Below are 10,953 nucleotides of genomic sequence, written 5' to 3' on the forward strand. Positions count from 1 at the left end.
TCTAATCATTTTTCTATAGTTACATCTCCCTCTAATTCTGAACTGGACTGGGAAAGTTCCTCTGATTTTGAGGAATCATGTGATTATATCAGGTGCATCCAGATAATCCTGGCTAATCTCCCTATATCAAAGTTATTAATTTAATCAGTACCTAAAAGCTCCCTTTGCCATGTAAGGTAATGTATTCAGTTTCAGGAGAGGAAGTGGACATCTCTGAAGGACTGTTATTCTACTACTATGTCCCTGTTCCTCATCACTGCAACAAAACCTAGAAACTTCCTCAAGTCAATTACCTGAGCAATTAGAGAGAGCATCTCTGTTGCTATCTCTCATCTCTAAGGATTCAGAGCCCTTCATTCGCTTATATTTTATATTCAGTGTGTTTTACACTGTGATTTCATGTGTTCTTTCTGTTGTTTTTTGTTTTGTTTTGCTGTGCTCTTATTTTTGTTTTTATTTTTTAAAGTTGTTGCATGAGAAAGAATAAATTCTACTTTTGTTATCCTATCTTGGCCAAACAAAAAAATCTCTAGTACCTCATTGTTTAAATTCAGTTTTCTTGATTTCTCATAAGGTTGGGCATCTTTGAGTTTCCCGTTTTCATTTGTTTCTTTACTTTGGCTATTCAGATTTCTTGTTTTTAAATTGTCCCTTAATTTACTATTTGATATTTCTATTGAAGAGTGTATCTTTTTCCTATTGTTTTACAGAAATAATTTACAGGTCCTGGATATAAATTTTTTTATCAGTTGCATGCAATATAAATATTTTCTTCTAGTATGTGGTGTATGGTAGTCTCACTTGTTGATGAAGAATTTTTTCAGAGACAGGTTTAATATTATTATAAACAGATTTATCATGCTTTTAGGATTTTTGTTTTCCTTCCCTGTCATGTAGTTGAGAAATCTTCTACCATATATTTCTCCTTAAAAAAATTAAAGTTCGTTTTTCCACGTTAGATCTTTAATCATCTGAAATTTTTACATCTGTGTGTAGTATGAAGCAGAGGTCCCATTATTTTTTTAGATGAACAACAAATAACAACATTTATTGACTGTTCTATACTTTTCATAACGGTTTATGAATCCTGTTGTCGTTTCCTTTAGTGAAGTCTTTTGGTGATGAACTCTTGGTTGTCTGAAAAATATCTTTGGTATCACCTTCATTTTTTAAGGGATACTCCACTAGGTAAAGAATTAGTTTGGAAGGTATTTTCTTTTTGCCATTAAAAATATCATTCTACTGTCTTCTGATTTTCATTATTTTTATTTAAAATCATTTGTGAAATTATGATGTTCTTTTGATTTTACTTTTCTTCTCTCTCCAGCTGTTTTCAGATTTTAGTTTTGTATTTATTTTTCAGACTTCTATACTTATGTCCCTTGGGGTGGTTTTCTTTGTATTTACCCTGCTTCATAAAGGTTCACTACTTATATCTTCAGCTTTATATATCTTTTGTCAGTTTTGGAAAATTCATGACTTATAACCTATTCTCTCTCTTTTTATTTTTTAAACTTCAAATACATGAACCTCTTTCCCATATCAAATTTATCTTATGATCTGTTCCATATTTTCCATATTTTTTATTTCTCCATGCTTCCTTCCAGATATTTCTACTGTCTTATCTTCCACTTCCCGAATTCGTTCTTTATCTAGACCTAATATGCTATTAAATCCCTCCACTGAGCTTTAAACCATTATATTTTAGTTAATGCATAAATTAGGTTTTCTGAGTAATTCTTTTATACTTTCCACTTACATCTCATTTAATTTATTAAATATTAATCACTTATGAATCATTCTATAGCTTTGACTTAAAAAACAAAGTAAATTTCTTGTCCCTTTCCATTATTTTCTCTTGATTTTCACTCAATTCTTGTCTGTGTGGCTGATTATTTTTGATAGAGTGTCAGGAACTGTAGAAGAATATTAAAGAGCTACTTTGAGGCTCTGGATGTCATCAACTTTCTTCATATATAATTTGCTTTTCCTTCTGGAAGACACCTTTTCCAGTCAGTAATTGAATTGACTTACAGTGTTCAAATGCAGTTTTCATTATACAAGCAGATGGTAAAATGTGCCCCCCAAAAGTCAGAGTTTAAATAAGTATGCAAAGGAAAGATACATCTATTTTGGGCAGAAGAATCTAGAATATTTTCATAAAAGAGGCAGGATTTAAATGGATCTGTATGAATAGTTCAAAGTTTAACACACAGAGCTTAGAGTAATAGAGTGAGGGAGGGAAGAAGAGACAAGTTGTCAGAAAATTGAGTTTAAAAAAGCATTTTTGAAACTGATCTAATGCATTCAAACACATACAGAAATATAAATGTTTTATCATCATTCTCCTTTTTTTCTGTATATAAGTTGTGACTGTTCTTGGGAACAGATGTACTCTGTCATAATCAAATGAGAAGAAATACTGGTTTTCTGATTGCTCTCTTTCTGTGCCAAATATTTTGTAATGTTTCCACTGTTAAAGAATATTGCTACCATTCTGTGAGGCATTATCTCACAGAGTGAAAATTTTCTCTACTTTTAACAATGTACTTGTGAATTTAAACATTAACTATTTTAATCATACCAAAGCTTTATCTCAAAAACTGATAATAGTTTTTTTTTACTTTTTGTTTTTTTTTTTTTTAATCCTCAGAACATGTTGAATAAAATAACATTGGGCATTGTTTTCTTCACAGCTCGGAAACTCAATAAGTAAAATGAAAATTGAGTGATTTATATATTTATTTATTCAACAAATATTAACAGAGTACCTGTATGCACTAGATATTTTGCTAGTAATGTAATAGTATTTTCATTGTAGATCTATTGTGAGAAATAAAATACATAATTATATATACACTTGCCTCAATGACTGGCATTAAAGGCTTAATAGATGTTCACAATTATTTTATTGTTAGCCATTTTTATATGTAGGGATTTGTTTGATGATTTATTTGTTAAAGTTCATGGAAAGCCAGAAAAGAGACATAAAGATGTTTTTCTGTGTTGATCTTAAATAATTTAGAAGTATTAGTTTCCCAATCTAAACACCTCTGTACCAAAAGCTTACCACATATATATTTGCACACACACATTTTCTCCCTCTGTCTCCATTTCATTTTCTCTTTTTTTTCTGAATTCCTAGGATGGCAAATATATCATGCACTTTGACATAATAAATGGTGCTTTGTAAGAAATATCTCATTCTCTGCTTAAATATGAAGAAGCATTTTTATCAAAAGATAAAAATATGGAGGCTTAATTTACTTGATCTCTCATTTTTTAGATGATACCTCTCATCTCAATTCCATGTTAGCCACACATCTTCTCATGACCCCAGAGTAGCTTTTGCTATATGGCTAATGCCAAATCTGGAAATTTATACTTAAGATAATTAGTCTACTTTATCCTGCTGCTTCTAGGTTTCTCATTCTTATTTATCCAAAAAGATTACTTTCATTTCATTTCGAAGATAACTCCTTTATTTTCAAACTTGCCAAAAGAATTCAGACAATGCTGTAACAAGGATTAGTGAGACACTGGAATGCCCTTCAGTCTGTTGCCCCGGGAAAACAGGGTATCCTTAACAGTAGGAAAAGCTTATTGAACTATTTCTGGAATGGTCTCCTGAAGAGAATATAACAGAAAATAAAGTGTAAAATATTATTGAAAATTCACTATCCTTGACATGTTATCTTATATCACTCTATTTTTTACTTCTACAAGTTGATGTACTGTTTATTTTACTTCTGAGATACCTGTGGCTCAGAGGTAATCAAGGATTTATGTAGATTTTAATTAAAATATTTATTGATTTTCTCCTACATGGGAAGTACTATAATATGCTCTCTTGGAGACACGAGGACATCCATACATCGTCCTGGCCTTCTGGAAACTCAGAAACTTCGGAAAATACGGTGGCTAGTACCTTACTTTGTCTCTCAGTGCCAGTCCTGCCCTTCTTTGCTTTCTTTGTGCTGCTTTCAGTAGGCTATGAAAACCACCACATTTCTACTTTGCCTTTTGCCTCTCTGATAGTGCTACTAATAAAGAATGCTAGACAAATATTAGAAACAGAGTTGCATAATGTGCTGTTTTCTGTCCCTGTCTACAAATCCCAGCAGTGTCATTGTATTGCAGCAGTGAATGGCAGTTGATACCATTTTCAGTTTTTTCTCTTCCCTCCAGAACCAGCCTCATTGTGCTCCCTGAGAAATAGTTCCTCTTCTCCATGATCTGCGCACCAGCTCCACAGTCTTCTCTGAGGTGCTGAGATCCCAGCACAGCTGGGCAGCGTCCCCTTGAAAGAAGTCTGGGTTGGGGTGCCTGGGTGGCTTAGTCGGTTAGGCGTCTGACTTTTGCTCAGCTCATGATCTCACGGTTCGTGGGTTCGAGCCCTGCGTCGGGCTCTGTGCTGACTGCCAGCTCAGAGCCTGGAGCCTGTTTCAGTCTGTGACTCCCTCTCTCTCTGATCCTCCCCTGCTCAAGCTGTTTCTCTCTCTCCTAGAAATAAATAAAACATTTAAAAAAAAAAAAAAAAAAAAGAAAGAAGTCTGGGTCCCAGCTCTGAGGGAGCCTTCTCCAAGTTATAGTTTAAAAACTCCTCTTCCCTTTTTTTAACTTCATCGCCAGAGATGGTAGCTGCTTCTTGCAGGAAGTAGCTCTTTGTTATTTCATTGTTTCCTGTTTTGTTAAAAAATCTTTTTTAGTACTTTCAAATAACCAAAGCAAAGGTAGTGTCTTTAATCAATATGATACATAATTCAAAGATCTTTTTGGTGGTTTTCTCTCTAATAATTTTCACTGGACAGTGAACATTGTCTTTATTTTTATTTGTTTATTATTCTTTAGTTTGAAGCTTCAGGCCAATAATTTTAAATGTTTAAAATAACATTAATCAACATAAAAGTCACATTTTTAGGAAACAGCTGCAGTGAGAGCTCAAAATACTAGAGTCAGAGGTGAGATATTTTCTGCTTCCTCCATTGACTCAGTGTCTTGCCTTAAGCAAATAGTTTTGTGACATGTGTCCTGTGTATATTAACATCTATATCCTCACATCCATTTCTTGGGAGTTTTGCGGACTAAGTAATACTTGTAGGAATAACTCTACTCTCTATGAACATTCTTTTCTCTTTCCTTCTTAGGAAGTTAGGAGTAAGCAATAAAATTGTAGGGTCTAATGTCCTAAAGTAGGCTAATTTACATTGGGTCATCTTTGCACAGACTTCTCAAAAAGTGGAAAGGAAAATCAAAACAAACAAAACACTTGTCCCACAAAAAAGAAATATGAGCCAGCACAGCTGCATTATTTTTAAGGTGTGGAGGAATTTTTTCTTTGTTGCATTCCTGTAATGAAGTGAAAGTCTCAAGATGAAAGGAACCCATCTAGAGATATCACCCAGCATCCACCTCCTCTCCCAGTTATATTTTTTCAACTGGATACCTAGACTTTGCTTGCAGCCTTCTAGTGAAGAAAAGTATGAGTTTTCTCTCAAAGTCTCCCATTGTATCTTTAAGGCACAAAAGAAAGTTGTTTGTAAAACAACACATTTAACTTCTTGAAGTTTCCACTTTTCCTTGGTGGTTCTATCCTTTGCAGTAAAAAAAAAAAGTAAATTTCTCTTATAAGAGGGTTTTCAGGTCTTTAAAAACACACTTTGCATGTTCCTTTCCATTGTACTCACCAGAAAACCTATTATATACCTGGTGTTATTTTTTTTAACTTTGTCTTTTACCAAAGGCCATGTGATGTTTTCCATGATTCTTTTACTGTTTGCTATAAGATGCACGTGTCATACAGATGTGGTGTGTCTTTTATTCTGGCATGGGACATGTTGAAGGCATTTTTGGCACAGAGTTGTACTCCCAAATTTATTACATAGCAAAAAATACATTAAAAAGTAATTCACTTATATAGATGACCTCCATATGAATCTTCTCCTTGCTGTCAAATTCCCAAACTCTCATTGTCCTTCACTTCCTTCATTAGGGTAAAAATTCTGCGGCCTCATTGTGTTTGCAATGTGTGTATACTACATAGATTCCATACTGACTCTCTCCCCTATTCCACAGAGCCTCATTTTTTTGAGGCTGCCCATCTGTGACCCTGGATCTTATTCAGAATACTTGTGAAATGTCACAAAATCTTATCACAAGTAGAATGCAGGTAGATTTCATAAAATATAAGAGAACTCATGGTACCTTTCTCATATTGCTATTTTTTCTTCTCCCTGGTACCAACATTGGATCCTTTCTCCTACCTATACCTATACACACCATCTTCCCATCAACTCCAGGGATTTTTGCTACTGAAGAAATTACAGTTCTTTCTCATCCTGGAGTCTTTTTGTTGCACATGACTCTAAGGCAGAGACAGACAACAGTCAAAATCTTCAACCTTACTCCTTCCATGGTGTCTGGTCATTTGGCTCCTGGCAATACTACAGATCCCAGCCCGTCATGTAATTAGGTTATGCTTCTGTAACTAACTCAGTGCTTATTAATGAAATGAGAGTAGATGTTACATGTACCACTTTCTGGCCTGGATGATAAAAGTTCCCTTACGCATTCACTCTGGCTTTTCCTCTCCCTTTGGCAGAATGATAATGATATGACTTGAGAGGACTTAAAAGTCACCGTACTGGAAATAACAAAGATTCAATTTGGGTCCTAAATGGTTATGTAAAGCAGAATTACGTCTTCTCCTAGACCCTGAAAAGCCAACCCGAACTATTACAAAAGAAGGAGAAGAAGAGTTCTATTGTGTTGAAATCATTAGACTTCTGCTGGAGTATCCTTATTTCTAATGACAACGTCAATCTTCAGTGGTAGTCCTTCTGGTCATATTTACATCGATTCATATCACTGTAAGAAAACTACCAGTGTTGTGAAACTAACATTTCATAGTTACCTAATTTGATCCTTATAACATGCTCAAGAAGGAATTGTAGACTGTTGATCTGGAAGGAGCCTTGATTTTAGTGGTTTAAAAAAATTTTTTTAATGTTTTATTTGTTTCTAGGAGAGAGAGAGAGAGGCAGCATGAGCAGGGGAGGGTCAGAGAGAGAGGGAGTCACAGACTGAAACAGGCTCCAGGCTCTGAGCCGGCAGTCAGCACCGAGCCCGACGCGGGGCTCGAACCCACGAACTGCGAGATCATGACCTAAGCGAAAGTCGGATGCTCAACCGACTAAGCCACCCAGGCGCCCCAGTGGTTTTAAAATTTTAAAGTCTTAAAAATGGAATTCTTTCTTCAAATGATACAACATTGAGTCCTGTATAAAGAATGGCTAAAGGTAAAACATTAATGGTTGCAACAGTGTGAGGGTGAGGATGTTGGGAATGAACTGGTCCAGAGTTGGTCAACAAGGTTCTGTCCTTCAATGTCTCCCTTCGGGCACATTCCTAGACCCTTGGCCTCCAAAGAAGAATGTATATAACATACTTAAAGATGAGCTAAAAGAAGTTGTGAGACTCAGTTTTATGAGGCAAACTGAGTTGATTTTGTATCACACTTGAATTATTCTGCATTTGTGCTATTACCTATACTTTTCCCTCTGACTGGGTTGCCTTTCTTAGTCCCTTCTTTTTAAAATCCAGACTATATATTAAAGCTATAATCATGAAGCTTATAATTATTTCTGTTCTGTTATAATAAGTTGCCATAAATTTAGAAGCAAAATTTTAATCTCATAGTTCTGTAGGTCAGATGTCTTGATGGGCTCAACTGAGCCCCCTGCTCCAGGTTTCACAAGGCCAACATCAAGGCGCTGGCAAGGCTGTGTTCATCACTTGAGTCTCTGGGGGAAAGAATGCACTTCCAGATCCATTCAGGTTTTTAATAGGATTCCTTTTCTTGAGGTTATAGGACTGAGGTTTCCATTTCCTTGCCGGCTATTAACCAGATGCTGACTTTTGCTGCTAGAAGGTACTCCGATCCGTGACTTTCATGTAGCCACCCCCACCCTCAGGGGCTGACTGAGTCTGTCATATTTCACATATCTTTGACTTACCTCCTTGCTGCATCTTTCTGACTTCCTCACCTACTTTCAGCTGGGAGAAAGCTCTACTCTTAAGAGCTCATGTGTATGCATTGGGTCCACTTGAATAATCCAAAAAAAAAAAAAATCTAATTTACTGTCAGTTGACTGGCAATCCTAATTGCATCTGCAGAGTCCCTTTTGTTCATATAATGTGTCATTTTTATAGGCATGGCAAGGGGATGGTGTGGTTATTATGCCAAAATTCTGCCTACCACAAAGTCTTTCCTGAAAACCATCCAGGGTGAACTCACCTGCGTTAGAAACCACATATCTCTCTCTTAGTACCTCTCATAATGCACTGTCCTTAATCTACCTATGTTAAAGCCATTTATGAAATTTCCTTGGTTTTCTTTCCATTGTGAGACCCCTCTGATGGTGGTTGCTCAGTGTCTAATAGAGCTGGCACACTAATGAAATTGGATGAATTAAGTGGAATTACATAAGTCATACAGTAAAGGCAGATGGGACTAGAACCAGAGCTAGAAAAGCACTCTTAGTCCAGCATGTTCTTTTTGAAAGCTCCAAACCTTATCCCTACCCAAGAGTTGGGCATCATTTACAGACATGGATGTTTTTATTACATTTTAGGGAAAATTTTTTTTCAGTGAAAGAATAGAATAGAATAGAATAGAATAGAATAGAATAGAATAGAATAGAAAATAGAAAAGAAAGAAAAGGTTTATGTGATGGCCTTTTAAAATCTTGACCTGTGTGTAGTCAGAGCTGAACGATCTGATACTCTCTTCTATTGAAAAGTTCAGTGAGTAATCACACCCAAGTCCCAGTGAACCCCACTGTGTTTCATAGGTGCCACCTTAATTTGCCAACCTGCCTTTAGCCTAAAGAATATATTTTTTTTCCTTTTCATTTTTAGTTGCTGACTTGGTGAAATCAATCTGTACATTCTAGAAGAGAATTTTTTATTTTGGTGGAGTGATTCTGTTCCCGGATGTGGCTGACACTGTAAACCTTTCAAAATCTGACATGCTGGTCTTATGGGACCAAGTAAAGGCAGTAGAGGGAGGGACAGAAGCAAAGACCATAGGTTTAATCCTTTTTTTTTTTTTTTTTCATAGAGGAAAGAGCATACCTACTATCTTTCCATAGTAGAGACAGCAGAAGTCTGCTATCATAACCTTGATATGAGGAAAAAATGCATGCCTTACTCATTGGGGGTTTTGAAAATGAAATGAATATATTTTGTGAGTTATAAAGAATAACACAAATTACTACCAAGAGTAATAACCCAATCCATTTTAACATGTTTTACTTTTTTAAAATTTTTTAATGTTTTATTTATTTCTGAGAGAGAGAGAGACAGCATGAGCAGGGGAAGGTCAGAGAGAGAGAGAGAGAGAGAGAGATACAGAATCTGAAGCAGGCTACAGGCTCTGAGCTAGCTGTCAGCACAGAGCCTGATGCGGGGCTCAAACCCACAAACTGTGAGATCATGACCGGAGCTGAAGTCAGACGCTTAACTGACTGAGCCACCCAGGCACCCCCATTTTAACATGTTTTAATGTTTTTTGTTTTTCAGAGAAGTTGACAGAGTGTGAGTGGGGAAGGGGCAGAGAGCGTGGGAGACACAGAATGTGAAGCAGGCTCCATGCTCTGAGCTGTCAGCACAGAGCCTGATGCGGGGCTTGAATCCATGGACTGTGAGATCATGACCTGAGCCAAAGTTGGACATTTAACCGACTGAGCCACCCAGGCGCCCCAAACTCAATCTATTTTAAGTGCATATAAATATATAAGCATTATCATCACCATCATCATCATCCTTATGCTTCTTTTCCCAGAGAAGATTGAAGAAAATGTAGACTCCAAGCCTCTGTTGAGGTCAAACAGCAGTTTAGTCAAAGCTTGAAGGTTAGAATTCAACAGGCCACAATTCCCATTAGATTCATGAATTCCCTGATGCTGCCAGAGCCAGACTGTTCCTCTACCAAATTACTGCCAAGGGAACACGATGCTCATCTCAACTGTAGTTTCCACATTTTCTCAAGATTAAATAGAGAGCTTTTAAACTTCCTTTTCCAAGAATATCTTAATTTTTAAAATGCTCTCATTCTCATCACATCTTAAGCTTTGAACTCTCACCATCCCCAGCATTCAAGTCTCCTTATTAATCTGTTGATGAGGCCTCCATGTTTCTTCTGAGTATGATTTCTAGCAGCTGCTGCATCTTTATTTACTTATTCATGGATGGGAAGAAGGAGACAATTTTGATGTATATTGCCTTAATCAGGGACAGGTGTTAAACTAGAGCATGGCAACTCTAAAACTATTCTTCATTTCAACACCTACGAAACACACATTTAAAAAAATCTATAATGATCAGACTTATTTATTTGATATTCTTTATTAAAAGATAGCAGCTTATTCTTTACAAACAAATAGAAACTACCTAAAAGGATTTGCTTCAAAATAACCCAGCTTGCCAAATGAGAGGCCACTGAGAATAAGACAAAGAGAAAGCAGGCTACAGTTAAACACGGTTGTCCAGGAATTGATAATAGATAAAGCTGGGTTTTCTTGTTTCCTTTTTTTTACATTAAAAAATCTCCATAATATGTGCTAAATAAGTCTATTTTATACTAAAAGTTAAAGGTGCCCAAGAAAGTTCATTGCTAATATTTTGGGTATAAATTCTTGATCTTAAAAATGCTTGTACCCATTTATCACCATGGAAATACTTTTAGCAGTTCTAAATTGCATCCAGATGGAAGAACCACTTAATTTTTGATGAATTTAATAAATGATAAAGATCTTCTATACAATTAAAAACTTAAAGGTTAGCATCTAGTCCTACATCTAAATTTTTCAGCTCAGAAATTTTTTTGATCTGTGACCTACCTTTGTCCTGATATCTGGATGTGAATATAATTTTCCACTTCTAAAGCCTACC

At 35.9% G+C, this 10,953-nt stretch overlaps 1 long non-coding RNA gene across 1 annotated transcript in view; it reads left to right on the top strand.

Moving 5' to 3' along the window:
- LOC120226339 overlaps positions 1–10,953 on the top strand; it is a 206,714-nt gene that overhangs the window by 76,565 nt on the left and 119,196 nt on the right. The gene's annotated exons all lie outside the window — the stretch shown is intronic.

Source organism: Hyaena hyaena, unplaced genomic scaffold (genome assembly GCF_003009895.1).
Source record: "Hyaena hyaena isolate Hyena2069 unplaced genomic scaffold, ASM300989v1 scaffold_1654, whole genome shotgun sequence".
Lineage (NCBI taxonomy): Eukaryota > Metazoa > Chordata > Mammalia > Carnivora > Hyaenidae > Hyaena > Hyaena hyaena.